General features: G+C 35.8%; 1 protein-coding gene across 1 annotated transcript in view; it reads right to left on the bottom strand.

Moving 5' to 3' along the window:
- Positions 1 to 24,349, bottom strand: part of FNDC3A (fibronectin type III domain containing 3A) — a 171,830-nt gene extending 147,481 nt beyond the window's left edge. The window contains 1 exon segment of the mRNA XM_079137696.1: positions 24,074 to 24,349. The gene's annotated coding sequence lies outside the window, so the exon portion shown is untranslated.
- Between the last annotated feature and the right edge of the window lie 1,017 nt (positions 24,350 to 25,366).

Here is a 25,366-nt window from a genome sequence, read left to right as displayed (position 1 = left end):
CTTCCTTACAATCTCAGCTTTTTCTACCATGTACCTGAACACATTTCCAGCCTTTACTCAGTACTCATTTCCAAAATTGCTTCCACATTTTTATGTATATGTTACAGCAATACTCTAGCTCCCTGGTACCAACTACCATCTTACTCTGGGCCTACTATAACAAAAAACCAGTGTCTGGGTGGCTTAAAAAACAGGCACTAGCTGGACATGGTGGCATATGTCTGTAAAGCCAGCAGTTCTAGAGGCAGAGGCAGGAGGACTGCAAGTTCAAAGCCGGCCTCAGCAACTTAGTGAGGCCCTAAGCAACTTAGCAAGACTGTCTCAAAATAAAAAATTAAAAGGGCTAAGGATGTGGCTCAGTGGTTAAGTGCTCCTGAGCTCAATCCATTATATCAAAACAACAACAAATGAACAACAAAAACAAGAGACACTATTTCTAACAGGTCTGGAGGTTGAGAAATCCAAGATCAGGGTGACAGCATGGTTGGATTTTGGGGGATCTTTTTCTGGCTCTCTCTGAATTCTCACATGGTAAAAAGGAAAGGTCTCTTCCTCTTCTTATTAGGACACTAATCCCCTCATGGGGTCTCACTCTCATGACCTCACTGAAACCAAATTATCTCCCAAAAGTCTCACCACCAAATATCATCACACTGGGGGCTAAGGCTCAATGTATGAATTTTTCTTTTTCTTTTTTTTTTTTTTGGCACTGGGGATTGAACTCAGGAGCACTCAACTACTGAGCCATATCTCCAGCCCTATTTTGTATTTTATTTAGAAATAGGGTCTCACTGAGTTGCTTAGGGCCTCACATTTTCTGAGGCTGGCTTTGAACTTTGATCTTCCTGCCTCAGCCTCCTGAGCCACTGGGATTACAGGTGTGTGCCACCACACTGGGCTCAACAACTGACTTTTGTGAGGATGCAACAAACGTTAGCTGTAGAAACAGTACTGTGTTTCCTCAGTCACTGTCATAAATAAATCTGCCCTAGTTTTCTTATTCATGTTCTGACCATTTTTCTTCTTTAGGGTCATTATATTCCTATAGGGGGGAAACTGCAATACCCCAGATCTGCACTGCTAGAAGGGAAGATACATGAACAACATAAAAAAACAAGGGAAGAAAATGATCCAAACAAACCTAGATCCTATATTAATAGAACCCAATGACAGTATGGTAGAAGAAATGTCAGAAAAGGAGTTCAGAATATACATAATTAAAATGACTTGTGAAGCAAAGGATGAGATAAGAGCAAATGCAGGCAATGAATGATCACTCCAATAAGCAGTTGAAAGAGCAACTGCAGGAAGCAAAGGATCATTTCAACAAAGAGACAGAGATTCTCAAAAAAATCCAAATTGAAATCCTTGAAATGAAGGAAACAATAAACCAAATTTAAAAACTCAGTGGAGAGCATCACCAACAGACTAGACCACTTGGAAGACAGAACCTCAGACAATGAAGACAAAATATTTAATCACGAAAATAAAGTTGCCCAAACAGAGAAGATGGTAAGAAATCATGAATAGGACCTCCAAGAACTATGGGACATCATGAAAAGACCAAATTTAAGAATTATCGGGATTGAGGAAGGCACAGAGATACAAACCAAAGGAATGAACAACCTATTCAATGAAATAATATCAGAAAATTTCCCAAACCTGAAGAAGGAAATGGAAAATCAAATACAAGAGGCTTACAGAACAAAATCACAACAGATCCACACCAAGGCACATTATAATGAAAATGCCTAACATTCAAAATAAAGATAGGATTTTGAAGGCCGCGAGAGAAAAGCATCAGATTACATATAGGGGGAAATCAATATGGATATCAGCAGATTTCTCAACCCAGAGTCTAAAAGCTAGAAGGGCCTGGAACAACATATTTCAAGCTCTGAAAGAACATGGTTGCCAACCAAAAATCCTATACCCAGTAAAACTAACCTTCAGATTTGAAGATGAAATAAAATCCTTCCATGATAAATGAAAGTTAACGGAATTTACAAACAAAAAGCTTGTGCTACAGAATATTCCCAACAAAATATTCCATGAGGAGGAAATGAAAAACAACAATGTAGGTCAGCAAAGGGAGGAACTACCTTAATGGAAAAACCAATCAAAGGAGAAACCAAGTCAAGTTAAAAGCCAAAAATAAGCCAAATGACTGGGAATACAAATCACATCTCAATAATAACCCTGAATGCTAATGGCCTAAACTCATCAATCAAAAGACATAGACTGGCAGAATGGATTAAAAAGAAAGACCCAACAATATGCTGCCTGCAAGAGACTCATCTCATAGAAAAAGACATTCACAGACTAAAGGTGAAAGGATGGGAAAAAACCTACCACGCACATGGACTCAGTAAAAAAGCGGGGGTTTCCATCCTTATATCAGATAAAGTGGACTTCAAGCCAAAGTTAGTCAGAAGGGATAAAGGAGGACATTTCATACTGCTTAAGGGAACCACAAATCAGGAAGACATAACAATAGTAAATATTTATGCCCCAAACAATGGTGCACCCATTTACATCAAACAAATCCTTCTCAATTCCAGAAATCAAATAGACCACAACACAATAATTCTCAGTGGATTTAACACACCACTGTCACCACTGGATAAATCTTCCAAACAAAAACTAAACAAAGAAACCATAAAACTCAATAACACAATCAATAATTTCGACTTAACATAGAATATTCCATCTACAACAAGCAAATTCACTTTCTTCTCAGCAGCACATGGAAACTTCTCAACAATAGAACATATGTTATGCCACAAAGCAGCCCTTAGGAAATGCAAAAAAAATACTACCTTGTGTTCTATCAGATCATAATGGAATGAAATTAGAAATCAATGACAAAATAAAAAACAGAAATTACTCCAACACCTGGAGACTAAATAATATGCTACTGAATGAAGCATGCATAACAGAAATATCAGGGAGGAGATAAAAAAATTCTGAGAGGTAAATGAGAATGACGATACAACATATCAAAATCTCTGGAACACTATGAAAGCAGTACTAAGAGGAAAATTCATTGCATGGAGCTCATTCAAGAAAAGAACAAAAAGTCAACAACCAAATGACCTAATATTACAGCTCAAAGCCCTAGAAAAAGAACAGAACAGAACAATACCAAAAGTAGTAGAAGACAGGAAATAATTAAAATCAGAGCTGAAATTGATGAAATTGAAACAAAAGAAACAATTCAAAAATTTAGAAAAAAGTTGGTTCTTTGAAAAAGTAAACAAAATAGACAAACCCTTAGCCACACTAACAAAGAGAAGGAGAGAGAAAACTCAAATTACTAAAATTTGTGATGAAAAAGGAAATATCACGACAGACACCACTGAAATACATAAAACATAATGAGAAGCTACTTTGAAAATCTATATTCCAACGAAATAAAAAATACCAAAGACATCAACAAATTTCTAGAGACATACGATCCACCCAAACTGAACCAGGAGGATATACACAATTTAAACAGATCAATATCAAGCACTGAAACAGAAGAAGCCATCAAAAGCCTACCAACCAAGAAAAGCCCAGGACCAGACGGATTCTCAGCCAAGTTCTACAAGACCCTCAAAGAAGAACTCATTCCAATACTTCTCAAAGTATTCTAGGAAATAGAAAAGGAGAGTACCTTACCAAACTCATTCTATGAAGCTAATATCACCCTCATACCCAAACCAGACAAAGACAGAGTGGGAAAGAAAATTCTAGACCAATATCTTTGATGAATATAGATGCAAAAATCCTTAATAAAATATTGTCAAACCGTATCCAAAAACATATTAAGAAGATAGTGGACCACGATCAAGTGGGGTTCATCCCGGGAATGCAAGGTTGGTTCAACATCCGTAAATCAATAAATGTAATCCATCATGTCAATAGACTTAAGGATAAGAATCATATGGTTATTTCAATAGACGGAGATAAAGCGTTCGACAAAATACAACATCCCTTCATGCTTAAAACACTAGGAAAAATAGGGATAGTAGGAACATACCTCAACATTGTAAAGGCTATTTATGCTAAGCCCACGGCCAACATCATTCAGCATTCCCTTTAAAAATTGGAACAAGACAGGGATGCCCTCTTTCATCACTTCTATTCAACATCATCCTTGAAATACTAGCTAGAGCAATTAGACAGACTAAAAAAATTAAAAGGATACGAATAGGAGAAGAGGAACTCAAGCTGTCCCTATTTGCTGATAACAAGATTCTCTATTTAGAGGATCCAAAAAACTCCATGAGAAAACTTCTAGACCTCATAAATGAATTCATCAAAATAGCAGGATATAAAATCAACATGCATGAACCTTGGCCTGGGGATATAGCTCAGTTGGTAGAGTGCTTGCCTTGCAAGCCTAAGGCCCTGGGTTCGATCCCCAGCACCGCAAAAAAAAAAAAAAAAAAAAAAAAAAAAAATGCATAAACCTAAAACATGTTTATACATAAGTGAAACATCTGAAAGGCAAATGAGGAAAACAATTCCATTCACAATAGCCTCAAAAAAAATAAAATACTTGGGAATCAATCTAACCAAAGAGGTGAAAGACCTCTACAATGAAAACTACAAAACATTCAAGAAAGAAACTGAAGAAGACCTTAGAAGAAGGAAAGTTCTCCCATGTTCTTGGATAGGCAGAATTAATATTATCAAAATGGCCATACTTTCAAAGGCACTATACAGATTTAACGCAATTCCATTTAAAATCCCTATGACATTTCTCATAGAAACAGAAAAAGCAATCATGAAATTCATCTGGAAAAAGAAAAGACCCAGAATAGCCAAAGTAATCCTGGGCAGGAAGAGTGATGCAGGAGGTATCAGGAGGTATCACAATACCAGACCTTAAACTCTACTATAGAGCAATAGTAACAAAAATGGCATGATATTGGCACTAAAATAGACAGGTAAACCAATGGTACAGGATAGAAGACTCTGAGACATACCCATATAAGTACAGTTATCTCATACTAGACAAAGGTGCCAAAAACTTACAATGGAGAAAAGATAGCCTCTTCAACAAATGATGCTGGCAAAACTGGAAATCCATATGCAGTAAAATGAAATTAAACCTCTATCTCTCACCCTGTACAAAACTCATCTCAAAATGGATCAAGGATCTAGGAATTAGACCTGAAACCCTTCACCAAATAGAAGAAAAACGAGGTCCAAATCTCCATCACATTGGCTTAGGATGAGAATTCTTTAACAAGACCCCCATAGCATAAGAAATAAAAGCAAGAGTCAACAAATGGGATAGATTCAAACTAAAAAGTTTTTTCTCAGCACAGGAAACAATCAATAATGTGAAGAGAGAGCCTACAGAGTGGGAGGAAATCATTTCCACACACACTTCAGACAGAGCACTCATCTCCAAAGTTTATAAAGAACTTAAAAAACTTTACACCCAAAATACAAAGAACCCAATCACTAAATGGGCTAAGGAAATGGACAATTCACAGAAGATATACAGGAGGTCAACAAATATATGAAAAAGTGCTCATCATCCCTAGTAATTAGAGAAATGCAAATTAAAACCACCCTAAGATTTCATCTATCTACTATCAGAATGGCTATTATCAAGAATGCAAGCAATAATAAGTGTTGGCGTGGATGTGGGGGAAAAAGGCACACTCATACATTGCTGGTGGGGTTGCAAATTGGTGCAGCCACTCTGGAAAGCAGTAGGGAGATTCCTCAGAAAGTTTGGAATGGACCCACATTTGACCCAGCTATGCCACTCCTTAGTTTATACCCAAAGGTCTTAAAATCAGCATAACTACAGTGATGCAGCCACATCAATATTCACAGCAGTTCAATTCACAATAGCTAGATCGTGGAACCAACCTTGATGCCCTTCAATTGATGAATGGATAAAGAAACTGTGGTATATATACACGATGGAATATTACTCAGCCATTAAGAAGAATAAAATTATAGCATTTGCTGGTAATGGATGAAGTTGGAAAATATCATGCTAAGTGAAATAGGCCAAGCCCAAAAAACCTGATAAATGCATGACAATATATAACGGGGGGGGGGGGTGGTGGCAGGGGGAAGAGAAGAATGAAGGAATTTTGGATGGTGTAGAGGAAAATGGAGTGGAAGTGGGTGGAGGACAGAAAGATAGTAGAATGAAACAGACAGTATTACCCTATGTATATGTATGATTACATGAATGGTATGCATCTACATTGTGTACAACCAAAGAAATGAAAGTGGTACCCCATTTGTGTAACAAGGAATCAAAATGCAGTCTATAAAACTAAAAAAGATTTTAATAAAAAACAAACAAACAAAAAACTAAATAAAACAGTACAGGAGAGGGAAGGGAACAGGGACAAGGAAGAGGGCAAGGAAAAGAGTAGTACTGGAAACTGGTTAGAGAAAATTATAATCTAGGCTTTTATAATTAAGTCAAAATGAGTCCTAATATTATATATAACTAAAAAGAACCAATGATTTTTTAAAATTTTTATCATTTCAAAAATAAAATGTTTTAAAAATCACAAAATTGTACATGTCTTTAAAACTGACATTAACTTGGTCACATTTAACTGATAAACCTTTTCAGGTTGAAATATCAGGTCAATGAATGAAGGTTATTTAAATATTAGTGACATCACATTTTAATATCCAATTTGACTAGAAAAATCTCAATTTCTAAGATTAATAAATCTATTGATATGGTGAAGCCAGGTCTTATATATCTTTATTCATAACTGCTATTAAGATAACTAACCAGTCATCATTAATATTTTGTCTAGGAGCGTATTCTGGGACATTTCACTCTCTAATTAAAAATAAAAAAAAAAACCCAAAAGACTAAAGTTGTGTGAGGATTTGTATTTTATTATAAAAAAATTTAAGCCTATGGGAAAGCTGAAATAAATGAACAGTGAACACTCATATTTGCCATATAGGTTCTACACTGACATTTTCTTTTATCACATATATTCTTCTTTTTTAAAAATGCAGTTCGAAGTTGCAAATATCAGTATATTTCATCCCTTATCACTTCTGTATGTCTCAGTAATTAGAATTCAATATCTGTTTAGTTCTTTTTTTAAAGGTAAAATGGACATATGAAATGCACAAATTTTAAGAGTACTACTTTTCAGAACAAATTCCACACCTACTAGTATCTTAAGCATCTATAAAATTCTACTGTCGCTGTAAGATCATAGGTTTAAAACTTTGGCATGTATCAGAATCACCTGCAGGTAGTTTATTAAAACAGAATGCTGGTCTAACATTCAGAGTTTCTGATTCAATAGGTGTAAGGTAGGGCTCTAAAATACAAATTTCTAACTAGTTTTCCACTAAGCTCATTATGCTAGTCCCAAGATAATGCAGATCTAAGATAAACTAATTTTTACATAAGTAGTAATCTATAATAAAGATGTCAAGTTGATAACAACATAAGGTGTAGCTCATTCTTGAAGGCCCCATTCCAGATGTGAATACATTCTTAACCTCAATTAGAAACAATCTAAAACTAAAATTAAACGTCATTAGAAAGTATTTGTAAAGTAATCAAGTTTAATGAGATTTTGAAAATACCTTTGGAGATTTCAGCCCAATCAATATACTAGGAGAGTACTCTATATTCTCAGATTGAAATTGCTATTTCTATAGGTTATAAAAACAATGTTCTTGGAAAATGGCAGTTATGAGATAAACGTTATTAAACATTGAATATTTACAAAGTGCCAACTACTGGATTTTTAAAGTAGCCTCACTTAAGTAGAACTGACACACATCAAACTCATGTTTTAAAAATGCACAATGTGGGCTGGGGCTATAGCTCAGTGGCAGAGCACTTCCTTAGCACTTGTGAGGTGCTGGGTTCAACCTTTAGTACCACACAAAAATAATAAATAAAATACATTCTATCCATCTACAACTACAAAAGAAATTTTTTAAGTGTACAATGGGATAAATTTTGATACACAAATACAACTTTGAAACCATTACAATATCAAGGTAACAAATCTACCCATTTTCAATCAGTCTTAGATTTTCCATACTGACTAAAGATGTTGAACTTGTTTTCATATGTTCATGGTTATTCACATAATTTTTTGGTTTAACATCAATTCGTTCTGCCCATTTTGTTACTGGATTGTTTGTTTTCTTGAGTTTTGATAGAGCTTTATACACACACACACATATAGAGAGAGCGAGCGAGTTTTATATATATCCTGGACATTAGCTTTATCTGGTAGCTGATTTGCAAAGCTTTTCCTCTCAGTCTGGCTTGTTTTTGTATTACTGTCTTTTGAAGAGCAGAAGTTTAAAATTAGGAAGTTCAATTCATCAATTCATTTTAATCGATGATGCCTTTGACACTGTATCCAGAAAATATTTGCTTAATTCAAGAAAATCTAAAGGATTTCTGTTTATAAGAAATGTTAACATTTTAGGTGTTAGTCTACTTGTTTTGAGAAATGGGTACTAAAATATCTGCTAAAATGGCATACTTACGTATTTCTTTTTAATTATCACATATCTTGAAGTTCTTTTATTAGATGCATAATAATTAAGGATTGTATGTTTTCTTAATGAATTAATCCCTTTAAAATTATGAGAAAACCCCCAGTATTCCTGGCAATACTCTTATTTCAGTCATCTAACTGATTATCTAACACAGTGATTCTAGTTTTCTTTTGGGTAGTGTTAGCACAGTGTATCTTTTTCAATCATTTTATCACGTGTCTTTATACTTAAAGTGAATTTCTTACAGATGTCATAGAAGTGGGCTTGATTTTTAGAATTCTAATCCAAAAATCTCTACCTTTTAATTGTTTTGACTATTTACATGTAATGTAACTGTTAATGTTAGGATTTGTCTCTACTCTCTTGCTATTTGTTTTCTATTTGTCTCATTCTCCTTCTTTATCTCTTTGCTTTGGATCATTTCTTATTATACCTTGTCTGTCTTGTTGGCTTACATGCTAACTCTGTTGTAACCTGAGTAGTTGCTTCCGTGTTTGTAACATGCATCTTTACTTATCACAATCTACGTTTAAGTTACACTATTTTAGATATAAGTATTCAAACCTCATAATAAGACATCTCCAACCTCTCCCCTTTTGTTGTTGATTTTCACAATTGTTATTGTGCATTTTACTTTTACATGTTACAAAATCCACAATCATTGTGCTTATTTTTGCTCAACTATCAATGATCTTTTAAGGAAATCTAAATAATAATAAAAAACTTATACCTATTCCCATAATTTCCGTTAGCTCCTTGTGCAGGTGTTAGGTTTCCATGTGGTTTCATTTTCCTTTTGCTTGAAGTACTCCAATTAACATTTCTTTTAGAACAGGACTGAAGAGGATAAATCCTTTCAGTTTTTGAACGTTTGAAATCTTTATTTTACCTTTGATTTTAAAGACAATTTTAATGTCTAAAGAACACTAGGTTGATAGGTATTTCTTTTTTCATTTTGTTTTAGTTGTGGGTGGACATAATACCTTTATTTTATTATTATGTGGTGCTGAGGATCAAACCCAGGGCCTCATGCATGCCAGGTGAGTACTCTACCACTGAGCCACAACCCCAGCTCTGATAGGTTTTTCTTTTAGCATTTTAAAGCTGCTGCTCCAATTGTGTTTCATCTTCCATTATTTCTGATAAGAAATTTGATGTTATTCTTATCTTTGTTCTGTTTTTCTCTGGCTGCTTTAAGATCTGTTTTCTTTTTACAACTTATTATAACTGATTTGATTATTATGTTCCTTCATGTAGTTTTAGTTATCTTTCTTTTGTTTATTGTGTTTTCTTGGATATTTTTATCTCATTTGGAAAAATTCTCATCATTTCTTCAAATACTTTATAGTTCATTAAAAAAAAACTTTTGTTAGATGATTTCTATTGCTATATCTTCACATCTACTACTTTTCTTTGGCAATGTCTAAACACACCATTAATTCCATCCAGTGTATCTTATTTCTGACACTGTAATTTTAATCTAGGAGAGATCGCTACTTAAAATGTTCAGTCTTTCCAACAGTCAAAACTGTTTTAATGACCATTAAATTCATCATCTTTGTCATCTGGGTGCCTGATTTTTCTCCTAATTATGGTTTGTATTTTCCTGCTTCTTTGTAGACTCAGTAATTAATTGTATTGAATGTCAGGCATGTGAATTTTACCTTGTGTACTGCTAGATTCTTTTTTATTCCTACAAATAATCTAGAGCTTTGCTCTAGATGTGGTTAAGTGACTAGGAAATAGTTTGATCCTTTGGGTCTTATTTTTGCAGGCCCAGAGTTGCTTTTAGTCTAGGATTAATTTATTTCCACCTCTAAGGCAAGATCCTTTGCAATACTTCAAATGCTGTGTGAATGAGGTTTTTGATGGCTGGTGTGAAAAGGCACTTTTTCTGGTTCTGCATGAACTTGGATATTGTTTGGCGGCTCTTTTCTCAGATGTATGTAAATGTATAAATTTATCAGTACTTTGCTGACTACTTAAAAGGAAACCCTTCACCCTATCTCTAAAGTTTTTTTTTTTTCCCCCTATGCAGCTCTCTCCTCAGCAAACTATTCCCTTGGATTCCTGGGAATGCTAGTGTTATTTCTTCAAATGAGGCAGTCTGCCAAGACTTAACTGGGTTCCCCTCCCTATGTTATGCCCTGGTAACTTTCCCCAGGAAGCTGAACCAATCACAAGGCTTGCCTTATTTTCTCTTATCTGTTGCTCAATGCCTAATGGCTGAAGTGCTACTGTCCCATGTAATTTGGCCAGTTTTTTGACCAGGCAGAAAAGTAAATTCAGTCTTTTACTCCTTCTTGACAGGGGATCTAAATTTGCTACTCTTAATTTTTAATGTATCCAGCAGATAGTACAAAAGTGAATGTATTTATCAAAAGTAGGACCCAAATAGCTATGCCTTAGATTATAATTACTAGCACATATTATTTGGATAAATTAATGGGTTTCATTGTGACATTTCCATATATGCATATAACACGCTTTGGTCTTATCTACCTTCTCTACTACAGTCTACTCCCCCTTCCCCATTCCACTTACTCTTCTACTTCCCTTTCCCTAATAGTCCCTCTTCTACTTTCAGGTCACCTTCTGTCATTCTTTCTAGTTACCACATAGAAAGTATGATACTTGTCTTTCTGTGTCTGGCTAATTTCACTTAACAGGGTGACCTCTATGAGTTTTTTAAAAGTATGATCCAATGAGGGAGGGAGGAGGAAAGGGCAAGGGGAAGCACTAGGGAAAAAAAAAAAAAAACTACCAAATTAAGCTATGTCCAGCTGCAAATCCTGAGTTTATATATGTACACACATACTTGCACATATATATAAAATTATATACATATAATTGTAGTACACCAATTAAAATAGTAATAATAATAGAAGGGAGATCAGTATAGGAGAGCAAGTGATTTGGGGGAGGGCTGATAGAAGGGAAAGGAAAGGTACAAAAGAATGAGATTGATCAAATTATTTTATGTGCACGTACAAACATGGCATAACGAATCCCACTATTATGTATAACTATAATGGACCGATAAAAATAAACTATAAAGAGTAAAAAAAAAAAAATGATCCACAGTTCACCACTTATTAAAGTCAATGTACTCTAGATATGCCCAGAACTAAAAGAAAAACCAAAGTTATTGATTTTTAAGAAAATAACACACAATTCCTTAGCTCTTATTTTCTGTGTAAGACCTTGGGTACTTACTAGCAACCTGCAGAATGAATTCTAACTTAAAAGTGTCATCCACAAACTTAAATACATACAATTCTAGGGTTTATTAGAGTCACTAATTCAGGATTCTACTAAGACTAATTGATAAGCAAGGTGATGGGATCCCTACAATTTGTGGGGAAGAATACTTTGTTATCTGTAGATCTATCATCACTGCTTTCTTTAACTGGTAATAGTTTTTGTGGTATCTTCAACTGGTCTGACAATTTCAGGCCTGAGTGACAGCTTCTTATAAATTATTACAGGTTTTTAATTATAAATTACTATATCTTTTAGTTCCACCATTCTCACACTCAATTTAGTTTTTGGAGAAAGTTGTTTAACACTATAGTGTACAATGATGCATATCTGCAGTTAACAATATTTTTGATTTACTACTTTTATCCTTTTAGAAGTAGGTGTCCAATTTCACTTATATGGTGACATTTCATCAGTCATGTGCTATTTATGAATTTACACTATTTAAATAACAATGTATTTTCATGATATGTATAATAGTATTTTTATGTATAGGGCAGTGACTGTAATCATAGTTTTATAATAGGCTGAACCATATGAAATTGACATTTAAAGTCAAAAACTTTAAAATAACTATTTCATAAGGTTTAATCTAATATAAGCAAGTATATGTAATCATATTCTTGTAAGAGAAAGGCTAGTTTACGTAGATTATTAGCAAATTTATTATAACTAATGTATTGTATTCATATTCAATTCCTTGTCCACTGGAAAGGTGGAAGAAGTACAATGGGTAAGACGGGTAAACCTCACCCCTAAGTGAACAGAGGACTAATAAAAGGGGGAGGGCTTCAGAACCACTGTCATTACCTAATGCATTAAATATTATATAATTTTAGGCATTCATGAGATACACCCTCTGCTTTTTCACCATAAAATCACTTTAATAGTTATTAAAATGAAAATCTGATTCAAATAAATTCCAAAAGAACTGTTAATGAAAAAGATTTAACAAAGATACTTCTAGTCAGAAAACTATGGCAACAAGAGCAAAAGCTGTTTCCAAATCAACGCCAACCCATTAAAAAATTGATAGTGTACACCTAAGACCAGCTGATTGTTCTTTAAATGACATCTTGAATTCCATATACAGCTCTAACATCTGGAGAATTTGGACTATCTTTAGTGTCAAAGATAAATACCTGAGACAATTCTATTTTCACCTACAAATATTTTATGCCCTTTCTAGAAGTACTATTTTTATATTAAAGACTGCTTACTTCAGTCTTAGAATTTCACATTCTTGATTATACCAATCAGAGTGACTTCGGACGTACGACTAAACCAGCAGTTTCTAAATATTTTCTGCCCACAGCAACAGGTTTTGAATTCCTATGTAAAATCTGCACTACTGTTTCCTTCATTAAATCTTTACAAATAGAGAATTCTATCATAAGAAAATCAATAAACACTTTTTATTTTCCATTAGAAGACACACTTGTTTGTAGAACTCAGTCCTTTATGAGTCAATCAAATTATCTATTTAAAAATCCTTTGTTTATAAAGGCCTGGGTTAAAAAAAAAATAGTTGCCTCTGAACACACACATCTTCTCCCATTTTATTTATTCATTTATTTATTTCTTGCAGTACTAGGGAATGAACACAATGGCACTCTACCATTAAGCCACATGTCCGCGGCACAGTGATAGTGGTAAAAATTTTTAAATTTTCTGACAGATCTTGCTAAATTACCTACGCTGGCCTCAAACTTGTGATCCTGTTGCCCCAGACTCTGGAATAACCAGGATTACAGATGTGCATAACTGTGCCTAAACCTCATCTTATTTAAAAAAAAAATATTCCTTCTCTTTACTCCGTCTTTCTCTCAAGCTGTTGACTTGTCTCCTGACTTTTAGCACCAATTTTCTTAAAATACTAGGTTCTGGGGCTGCAGGTGTACCACAACAGAGCACTTGCCTTGCATGTGAAAAGCCTTGGGTTTGATTCCAACATGACACACACACACACACACACACACACACACACACACACACAAGAAGAAAGAAAAAAATTAGTTTCTGATACTAGCAGGAGGGGAATCAAAATATCCAGGCATATGGAGAACAAATCTATATTGATAATCACAATTTCTTTTTGGTAGCGCTGGGACTGGACACCAGGGCCTCACACATATGAAGCAAGCACTCTACTGAGTTATTTTCCTGGTCCCATGATTTTAAAAAAGAAAAAATGCTTTTATAATAGAAACTCAGAAAATAAACTGCAACATTGTCTGGATTGGCGGGTATGTTTATAAAGATTATGGATCACTAGTAAATTCTCACTTCTTTAACCCACTTTATCACAGTTTCAAATTTGAAACTGTGATTTCTAAGAGCACCAATGACTTTAGATGCCAACTGGAAAGGCTTTGCAAGTGAAAGGAGGTGCTATTAAAAATTACGCAGAAAAATAGACATGAACCAAGGCCGTCCAATTAGAAGGTATGATGAAAGAAGGACCTATCATAATCACTGAAGTCAAATCTTCATATTTTTATTACATTTGTTATATCACAACCTGCTTATACTTAGAAAAGTACACATCAACATTAAACTTTTTCTTTCCCCCAAAATTCAAGTTCCTTTTCTGTAGCCACCAACTATTGTATGTACCCTTACAGACTTTTGTGCTGTACTTACCTGTGTATATGAAGTGTTCTGGCAGTAATTGTTAGGTAAATAAAATCACATATGTTGGTCAGTGTCTTGTTTTTTTCGTATGATATATCTTCATTTTTTAAAACAGTCTTATTGATGTTTTAAGTTTCTCAGGTTACTGATGTAGATGAGCATCTCTTCAAACTTTTACAGGCTATCTATATTTCTATTTCTATGTATGTACTGATTATATTCTTTCCCATTTTCTACAAGGTTGTCTTTTTAATATTGATTTATAGGCAAATCTTATGAACTCTGAATTTATTAATTTTATCTATTACATGTCAAATATTTTATCCTAGTCTCTTGACTGCATTTTAAACTGGTATCTAATGACTCACTTGAAAAGGCCATCATCTCAAAACTTTTTAAAAGCTATGCTTCTAAAACTTTTGCCATTTTTTAAAAAGAGATATTTAGTTCATTTGGAAGTTAGTTTTGCAAGTGCCAAAAAGTGGGTACCTATCTATCTTTACCCCAACTGGATGGCCAATTTTTCCACACCAAGTATAGAATAGTGCTTCCATTACTCAACCATTTGTCATCTTTTTCTTCTTATTTGTGGATCTTCCCCTCTGATCAACATGCTTATCCCTATTCCAAATAATTATTTTAATAACTGTACTTTACAATAATGTTTTGATCTTCAGTGGGTATATTTCCTTTTGTTATACTTTTTGAAATTTTGTTTGCCATTCTTGTACATTTCCCCTTCTTAATTTTGAACCATCAAGTTTGGCAAATTCTATTTTTAAAACCCTACTGAATTTATGATTAGACCTATAATGACTTTCTAAACTAATCTAGTGTAAACTGCCATTTTTATATTATTAAGTTATCACATTTAGGAATGTAGTATTTCTCCATTCATTCAGATCTTCTTGGTTCTTCATATAGTTACTATGCATTTTACAAATTCCTTAAGTATTCTGTAATTTAGACTGCTTTTTCTTAATGTATTCCATAGTCTGTTATTGCTGGTATATAAGAAAGTGATGTTTACTTTATGGTTAGTCACATAACAAACCTTTTATTAATTTCATTAATTTTCAGCTGATAGTCTTGTATTACCTAAGTAAGCAGTCATATCAACTATAAATAACAAAGGTGGCATATTTCTCTCCCATTATCTAAAAGTTAATCATTTTTCAGGTTTCTTACTGCACTAGCTAAGACTTCTGGACCAATGTTATATTCCTATCTTTCAACAGAAGTGCTTCTAATATTACACTATCAGAGTATAAGGTTATTTCTTGTTGAGTAAGAATCTTTGTAAGGTTATTTCTTGTTGAGTGAGAGTTATTAGAATGGACAATTTAATTTTAGGAATGATATTTTTAGCACCAAAGAGATAAGTTTCCCCTTAAATCTATTAACACAGTAAATTACACTAATGTTTCCTGATACAGAATCATCATTACACTCCTAGATTTGATGTATTAGAAATGGTACGATTTAACAATTAAATGGAATCAGAAAGCCTGGATTCAAATCCCAGATTTTCACCTACTAGTTGTATGATCTTTGGCATGTTATTTAATGTGCTTCAGTTTTCTCATTTTTAAAATGGTGATAAAAGCATCTACCTCAGTTGTTTTAAGAATTAAGAGATGCATGTAAAATTATGTGGACCAGCACCCAGAACATACAAAGTGTTTAATACGTATTGGTTATGTTATTTACTGAGTACCCTGTATTTGCCAAGCATTGGGTATATAGCACTTCAACAGTCAGCAAACTAAGGCCTGTGGGTCAAATCTGGCTTGCCTGCCCATTTCTATAAATAAAGTTTAATTAGAATACAGTTACACCCATTGTTTGTAATTTATCTATGGCTGCTTTTGTGCTCGTATAGCTCAGCTTAATTAGATATAAAAGCCCATATTGCCAACAATGCCTGAAATACTACTACTTGCTCTTTAAGAACTGCCAAGCCCAGCAGTAATGTTCAAACCCAAGTAGCTCATGTTCTAATAGTTGAGTCAGACAAGTTAAAAAAAAAAAAAAAATATATATATATATATATATAATGCTACATCAGGATACACAATTATGACATTCTGTGAGTAATATGCAAATGCACAGCAATTCAGTATTAAAGGTATGGATTTACAAGGAAAAAGAAGACAAGTATTCTATTTTTTAAAATTATTTAAAAATATGTAATTATTTACATGTCTTTATCTCTTATCCTAGTCTGTGAATTTCTAGAGAGAAGAGAGTAAGACATTCATTTTTGTGACATTCATATTCTAAGTATCTAGGACATTTAAAGTTTTCAATAAATAACAGACAATGAAAATAAGAATAGGATACCTGGATAATAATGATTAGACATGTCTGCTTAAGTTCTAGATAAAAATATTCTATGGCAATCATTGTATTTGCCTTTTTAACTGGGCTCTCTCTTAATCCTTGTAACAATGTATTCTGAGAGACAGGTACTATAATTACTCCACTGTAAAATGAAGAAATCAAGGCTCATAAAGTATTATGTTTATATGAAGCCAGGGAGAAGACAACAAACCTATGTCTTTGCCTAAAGCGAAATGTACATATGTTCTTTACACTATATTATGAAATTGGGAAGTGGAGGGGAATGATGATATAGTCATAGCATATCAACAGAATGTGAATTCTCAAAAAGACAAGAGAGATTTTAATTGAAGTAGCAGAAATAGTGATACCAGGGCTGGGGTTGTAGCTGAGTGGTACAGCACTTGCCTAGCATGTGTGAGGCACTGGGTTCAATTCTCAGCACTGCATATAAATAAAATTAAGGTCCACTGACAACTAAAAAAAATGTAAAAAAAGAAAGCAATATGATTTTATTTCTAAAATTGAGGAATGATTTGAATAAGTTCACGTTTCTGAAATATTAGTCAGGAAGAACACTAAAAGATGGCTGAAGGAAAAGAAAATTGCCCCATGTTTTAACCAGACCACTCTATTACACACAGGCCAGTTTTTCCAAGGCTCAAGTAATGGACAAAAAATAAATCTGTCATACTATGGTACTTAAAGAATAGTACTGGTAGAAATAGCTGGTTCTAAGAGTTACTAAAGAAACAAAGGTTTGTACGTCAAACTATTATACTAATGTAAAAAAAATTGCAAATGAAAATATTTCATGAAAAATTAAATTTTATGAACGAAGACATAATTAAGAATGGCTATCTTAAGAAACCCAAACAATTCAGAAAATTTAATCCTAATGAAATCACAAATTATAAATTCTCACTTTTTTCATTTAAGCAAATTTTAGGAAAAACTTACTTTGTGGAAAATGAAATGACTACACCCTCATGCTATATCTTAACCAAAGAGTTGTTGTATATGACATTTTGTAAAGCAAATTCCATAATACACAAGTAGAATATCCCTTACCCGAAATGTCTGGAAACATAAGTGTTTCAATTTCAGATTTTAGGATATTTGCATTTACCATGAAATGAGATATCTTGAGGATGGGGCACACCTCTAAACACAAAATTCATTTATGGTTCACATACACCTTATATACCTAGCCCGAAGGTAATTTTATACAATATTTTTAGTGCGCCTGCATTTTGACTGCAACCCATCACATGAAGTCAGGGATGGAATTTTCCACTTGTGGCATCATGATGGCAGTCAAAGTTTCATACTGTGAGGCATTTTGTATTTTTAGATTAGGGATGCTCAACCTGTAATAACTTTAAAGTTATTTTAAATGTTTTAAAATAACTTTAAAGTTATTTTAAAAAAGTGAAGTCTTAACTATGATTTCAAATGTACTTACGAAACGTTTGGAACCTCCAGTAGGAAGATTTTTCCCTTCCAAATTCTGTGGCTGCAGGTTTACTTAAGAAAACTATATACACAAATCAATTAAAATAATTCCTCACTGGGGAAGTAGACAGTGAAGGAATAATATAACTTTAAAAAATCATTCTGTTCAAATATGTATTAAAATGTGGATTCTCAAGAAGAAAAATGAAAAACAAAACAACTCTTTTCAACATTTCTGACAGGCTGATTAATACATACATCTATAAGATTTAACTTTTATGTTAAGGTTTATTACAAAGCATACATACTTTGTATTTCTAACAAAAAGCATATAAAGAGTCTCAAGAAGTTGAGGGAAGAGATAAGTCAAGTCAGAATTAAAATTAAATTTGTAAAATCAGAGTACCACTATATACCTGGCAGGTTCGTGTAGGATTTAAAAAATTAACTAGTATAGGCCCTAAAATCCAAAGAGATCTCAACAATGGATTTAAAAAACGAAAGCCATAAGGAATTCACTTTTTGCAGTTTTAACCTCACTTTGTAAAGAACATCTGAGGTTATCTGGAACAGAAGATCAGTATTCCTTTGCAAAAAGGGACAAAGGCACACTGGATATGGACTATACTGAAAGATTAATAAGAATGGTAAATTTTTCTATGTATTCTCTTTGCCAAGAAAGCAGTTAAAACTTTAGAGTAAAGTAAATATTAACTGGAAACATACTATGTTTACAGAACTTAGAAGGATAAAACTTAGACTTAAGATTTCTGGTCTTATTAAAAAAAGGGGGGGGGGCATTTTTGTCCGATACAGTAGTATTAACGTAAGCACTTAAATGGTACAACATTGGGTCCTCACAATATTTATAAGGAAAACAAGATAGCTTTAATTTTCTCTACTTTAAGAACTGAAAAACAAAGATAAGAAACCTAACCTGAAACCAATAGGGCTGATGAATGGTGAAGGTGGAACTAAGATTTAGATCTGAGTCATCATCCAAGGCATTTTATCTTCTACTTAGGAAATGAAAACAGCAGGAACGGGGAAGCTGTTTCAAGCACTGACAAAAGTTGGGGTAGGAGGGAGTAAATTATTAATTTCTTCTTAAAACCAAAGTCAAACTTTCATTAGGTACCAATTTATGAAGGTTAAAACTTAGTTCAAAGGGTTTGCATTGCCTTAAAATTCAAGACATTTACCAAGGATGGAAAAATGTTACATAAAAAATTAACTTAAGTCTTTCAGTTTTGCCTGGTTTTAATGTTTTTAACAGGAAAAAACCCCACCACTGATTCTATCCAGGTAGCACCCATCTAAAAACATTTTTATTTTTCCCAGCACCTAATATCAACCCTAATATATGGAACCTATTTACTAATGCCTATTGAATGAAAGCATGCTCTTATGCTACATTCTTTATCTCCTGATACAATAACATATAGAGTAACCTTAGCTAATTGATTCATGAAGCTCTAACCAGAGGCACCACTACTAACCTGGTAATAAGACAGGAAACAGGAGGTTGAGAGAACAGCACCGCCTTAGAAATATGCTCTACATATTTAGAAACTTCAAACAGATGTTTCACGTAAATGAATTTTCAAATAACTAATACTTATCCTTTAAATCATCACAGCTTATCTTAAAATAATTTTAATGGAAATATTTTAAAAGAGGGCTAGATCTTCTTTCTCTGCTTTAATTTGTACCATATAACTTTTCTTGATGACTCAAGCTCATAATGTAAATATCAAATTACACTGTCCCACACAGTGACTTCTTGGAGTTAATACAGGATCTCCAACTGTTTGTTCTTTCACTAAGTTACCCTAGACTACTTTTAAAAACTAGGTTCCCTACTGCCTGCTCCTCTGTTGTCACTTACAAGTCACCAGTACCCTAGCCAAGGTTTTTGAAACACCAGTTTAGTTTTTAAAAAATGTTAAACCATCAGTCAGTTAATATACTTAACCTTATACAAATTCTATGAAATCACTGTGTAGCTATTTTCACTGCTGTAAGGCCGAGCTCAAAGGCTTTTCTTTTTTCACTTCCTAGTTCTGAGACCTATTCCAGGACCTTGCTAGAAGTTTGGCTACAAAATACCAATTACAGTACTACTTATTTAGCATTATTTTCTTTACTTTTAGTATACCATATAGAAAAACACATAAAGCATAGTTAAAAACACACCAAACAACCATGTAGGCAAAATAAGATACTTCATAGTATGTGCTCTATGGATAATGACTTAGCCAATTATTAGCTAGCAGTCTGCAAACCAGGTCCAACAGCCAAATCCGGCCCACAGACAACTTTATTTTTAATGTGGCCCTTGAGCTAAGCAAACAAACAAACAAGAATATTCCAGAGAGACTATAAATACCTTGGAAGACCAAAAGTAACCATCCAGTACTCTACAAAAAGTTTGCTGACCTTTGACCTAAGCTATACAAACACACACATATAGCTACCAGCTATACATGAAGGTTAACTATCAATGTACCAAACAGGATGCTTAATTCTTTCATTGATGGGTTCCTAATGATATAGCCAAACTGTTTTGCCCAATTATTTCCTACTTTCTGATCACAGTCTTTGGCTTAGCTAAAATCTCTACTTAACCTTTCTAATACTTGTCCTTGGATGCTCTCAGACTGGTCTCCTTGCTACTACTTCCAACTCTGCCTGTCAATCTCTTTTGAAATGACAATTCCTTTGATATAAATCCTTCCTAAGTTTCAAGTTTGACTTCCTCCAAATGCCAGGATTGTTCTACCTCTGTGCTTTAAATTACAGTTGGTATCACACACTTTAATAGTACTACCGTATAGGTTTTGCTAATGATCTGTATAAGTCTAGTATCCCCAATGCTTTTGTAACTACTTGAAGGCACATATCACACTGCTTTTCTATCCTCATTTTGATATTTCATTACCCTCTGGGCACATGCCATCTCCCAAGTGTATTCTTCTATCTTGGAGAAAAAAATAGTCTGAGAACATATAATGGGTGAAAAGAAATGGAAAACATCAAAAGATGACACCTATACAGGAACCTGAAAGATCAGAGGCTATACTGCAAACTTAGAAAATAAATATTAAAGACCAGCAAAACCATAATAGTGGAAGGATAGAAAGTTAAGAATCAATACATAAAAAGAGACCACTGTAAAATATTCTGAAATAAAGACCAAAGTATTAAGAATATTATAAAAACTCATAATACATGTAAAAGAACAAAATTTGCCTTTCAATGTTACTGGTCACAAATTTTCTTTTAAAAAGTTGTTGTTGACACTGATACACTGGAGAGCCACATTTCTTGTTTTGCAATATGACAGAAAAAAAAAAAGACTCAATAGACTAGGTATATACAGTAATCTAAATCCAGAGATTAAGAATTTATTTGAAGTCTTTTAGAGATTGCTGAAAAGAAGAAGAAAAACAAACAAAAACCCCATTAATCACTTATCTTTTGACTACCTGGGTAATAAATTTGAAAATCATGTGCATATCCTTCATCTCTAAGATACAATCTAGACTCATTGTATGGAAAAAATGCACCAAGAATGTTTTATTTAAAAAAAAAAAAGCCTGTTTTGGATACATCAAATTATAGTAGAGTATTGCAAAACTATATCACCGAATTGTATTTAAAATATAGGCAAAATATCAGGTGCACAAGCCTTGCTATATGAACACTTTAAAAACACAAATGTTTTAAAATAAGCATTACTATTACCCATAAGTCTAAACTAAATTATAAATTAAATGTCCTTTGCCTAAGTAATTACCAAAAAACCATCAAGTCTTATTAATTATGCATTCCCTCTTTTTTTCCCCCCTGAGTTTTACAGAATCTCTCAACCCTTCACCTGCCTGGCCAGGGAAGGAGAAATTTTTTTCTTAATCAATAATAAGATATGCTTAATACTATACTGTAGAAATATAACAAGTAAAAGGGATCATTAAATGCATGGTAAAATAAATCAGCTTTCAATTACAATGAAGAAGTGATGACACAAATCTGACCAAAAAAAATCTGCTCCCCCCCATGCATATCATTAATTTTGGAAAAAGCAAACTACCCTTATAATCATGCTTGACTGAGTTGAGTGTTAACCAAGAGCTAATTTTTCCTGAACATTCCATGATTTGGAGGATTCAGACAAAAGAATGGGGAGTTAACAGAAGCATACAAGTGGCTGAGGGTAGACAGCCTGGGATAAAAATTTTCACTTAACCTACACATAGAAAACGGAGAGACGATCTGTAAAGGGGAAGAAGAAAACAGTAATTTTAATAGTACTGCAATTTTTAAGTATGAAATTTAACATAGAAATTTTAACAAGATTGTTTTCCTGTCAAGTCATCATCCCGTCTTCCCACAATGGGTGTTATTAGTGATAGCAAGAATTACCAGTGGGCTAAAATGCTAAAAATAAAATTTTAGGTTATAGTTTATAAAAGATATGTTAAAAATCTTTACCAATGCTTTCTGGTAGGCCCATCATCTATCTCAGTGGATACTTTAACTCCTTACTTGAGATAAATTAATTCAAAAAAGAAAACATTAAGGCAGTAAGGGACTCATTTATCTTTAACATTTTAAGGTGTTTTAAACAAAACTTACTAGATGGCAAGAATTACAGACTTAGCTAATACACAAAAACTAAATATTTATCCAAATACAAAATCAGAGCCACAAAACTCAATTTGTTTCTGCCTAACATATGGCTCCAACTCCTGAGTGGCATATGGTTAGTGCTGGTGCTGGTAAAAGCATATGATAAAATACTACAGAAAGAGTTCAACTGTTATTTCATTCTTATAATACAAACACACACACACACACATACACTTTGGTTCAAGAACTAAAAATACAGACCACAGTAAGAAGCAAAATTATGAGGCTCAGTTTTAAAAGTCCACAGTGAACACATAATTAGAATAGCGCTGTAAAAAGAAAACGAAAATCCTCCCAGTTTGTTAATCTTAATAGATGGTCAGCCACAAAGGTGTCCAAAGGAATTTACATAAAATCTCAAAAGAATCTAATTCTCGATCCCTAGCACACTAGCAACCGTCACACCCCCACCCCCAAATATCCCAAGGCTGTTTTAAAGCCAGCAGTTTAATAAAAGAATTAACGACCACACTTATTAAATCATCCACCGTTCTGCTCGCAATTTGACGTCGAAATTATTTATTCATCTTCCTTTACCTAACACAAAGCCGTGTCAAAAGTTCAAAGATCCAGGCTGTTAAACAGGGCGAGGGCTGCAGCCTCCGGTCCACCTCCCGACTGAACAGGTGGTTAACTCACCTGGGGAGAGGAGCCGCCAGGTACAGGCAGCAGCCACACCGGATCAAACAAGGGCGGGTTTTCGAGGTTTTAACCCCCAGGGGAGCGGGGAAAACGCTCTTCGAAAAGCGTTCAAGTTCCGCGGCTGTTGGGCGGCCAAAGCCGCAGGAGCGGCGGGCGCAGGGTGATCTCTCCCGAGGGCTGCGCGCCCGCCCCCTGCCCTCCGGAGCCGCGACGCTCGCCGCGGGCCGCCGGAGAGGGGGCGGGGAACGGAGGGGAGGGCGGCCGCGCCCCCGCGAGAGCGTCCGGGCGAGACTCGGCCCCGGCAGGTGCGGAGCAAGTCGACCGGTCCAGTGCCCCGCCCGCTCCCCTCTACGCAGCGCGCGCCCGGGATGGGGTGGGGCGGCCGGGCCCCTCGACGGGCCGAGCCTTGCTGGCGTCCCGGCCCTGAGCCACAGCCTAACGGTTTCCGCGGCGCCTGCTCCGGGGCGGGACGGATCGGGGTCCCCCGCCTTCTCGGAGGGAGTGCCCGCTCTCTCACCTCCGAGTCACGCCGCTCTGAGGCGGAGGAAGGCGGCTCCCCTGGCGCCCCTTCTTCGGGTTCCTGATCGTTCTCTCTGCCTCAGCGGCAGAGTTAGCTCTCGGGGGCCGCCGCGGCCGCTGGCGCTCTGACTATTGAGGTTGTTTTCCGGTAGTGACGGCGCCGCCTCAGCCCCGCTCTTCGCTCCCTCTCCGCGTAGCTCCCGCTTTCTGTTTCACCCGAGGGACCACGAACGCCGCCGCCGCCATGCTTACTACGGAGCCGGGAGGAGGAGCCGGAGTCGGCGCGCCCAGTGCGGCTGCGCGAGTTCCGCCGACGGCGCCCCCGGCCGGTCGGGACCCCGAGCCCCAGCCCGCGTCCGCGCCGGGGGCTCTCCCCCAGCGTGAAGCCCCGCGGGGCCCCGGCGTGTGGCGTCCGAGCGCCCGCGCGCCTCTGCCCGAGCGCCGCCGCCCACCCGGCCCGGGCACTCCCGAGGCCCGGCTGCGCCTGGCTGGTCGTAGCCTCCGCCGCGGCCAGGCTCGAGCCACACTCGGGAAACGTGGAGTTAATTGACGTTCCCAGGGTCACACACTCAAGTCGCAGTACACATTTTAAAAAAGCTCCCCGAGACGCACCGGGTCGGCCCCTCTCCGAAAACACCAGAACTTAACGTCGGCAGGTGCTTTTAGAGACACTCCCCCAAGGACTAGGAAGCCAACTGAAGTGGGCTCGGAGGTTTCCAGTCCCGAACATCTGGAGCCCGGGATCTCGACAGCGCCCCAAAATATTTACGGATTTACTTCAGGTGACAATAAAGGGGTTGGTTTCTTGGTCTCTTAACCGGCCAAATCTCATGGAAACCCATTACCTTAATTTTTACAACCGCTCGAAGACAAGTGAACGCGGCAGCGATTTCCTTAAACCTCAAGCAATGGGGGGCGCTGCAATAATGCCTAAGGGCCGACCGGCGGTGCTGACTTTCGAGTTTCCACCGGAAGGCTTGGGGAGGGGGCAGTCTTTGGGACCCGGAGTCCTACCCCAGGCTCTGACCTTTCAGAAGTGGTGACGGATGAAACCAAGCTCCACGACTTGGTTTATTATTTAAATATACTAATTGTGCCTCCATTGAAAATGGCCATCCTAAACAAACAAAAAAAAAAATATTTTTTTTACAGAAATCTGTTAAAAATGTACGTGTTCACTGCATCCTTAGCATACCATGGTTAATGGAATCCTTTGTTGGTGACTCGCCATAAGTTAAGGTCCCCGGGGATTGCAGAGGGATAGAGTCCCTGCTTCGTTGCCTTTTTTTTT

Source organism: Sciurus vulgaris, assembly GCF_902686455.1.
Source record: "Sciurus vulgaris genome assembly, chromosome: 4".
In the NCBI taxonomy this organism is placed as follows: domain Eukaryota; kingdom Metazoa; phylum Chordata; class Mammalia; order Rodentia; family Sciuridae; genus Sciurus; species Sciurus vulgaris.
The sequence above is the reverse complement of the archived record's forward strand: the minus strand, read 5'-3'. Positions and strand labels throughout refer to the sequence as shown.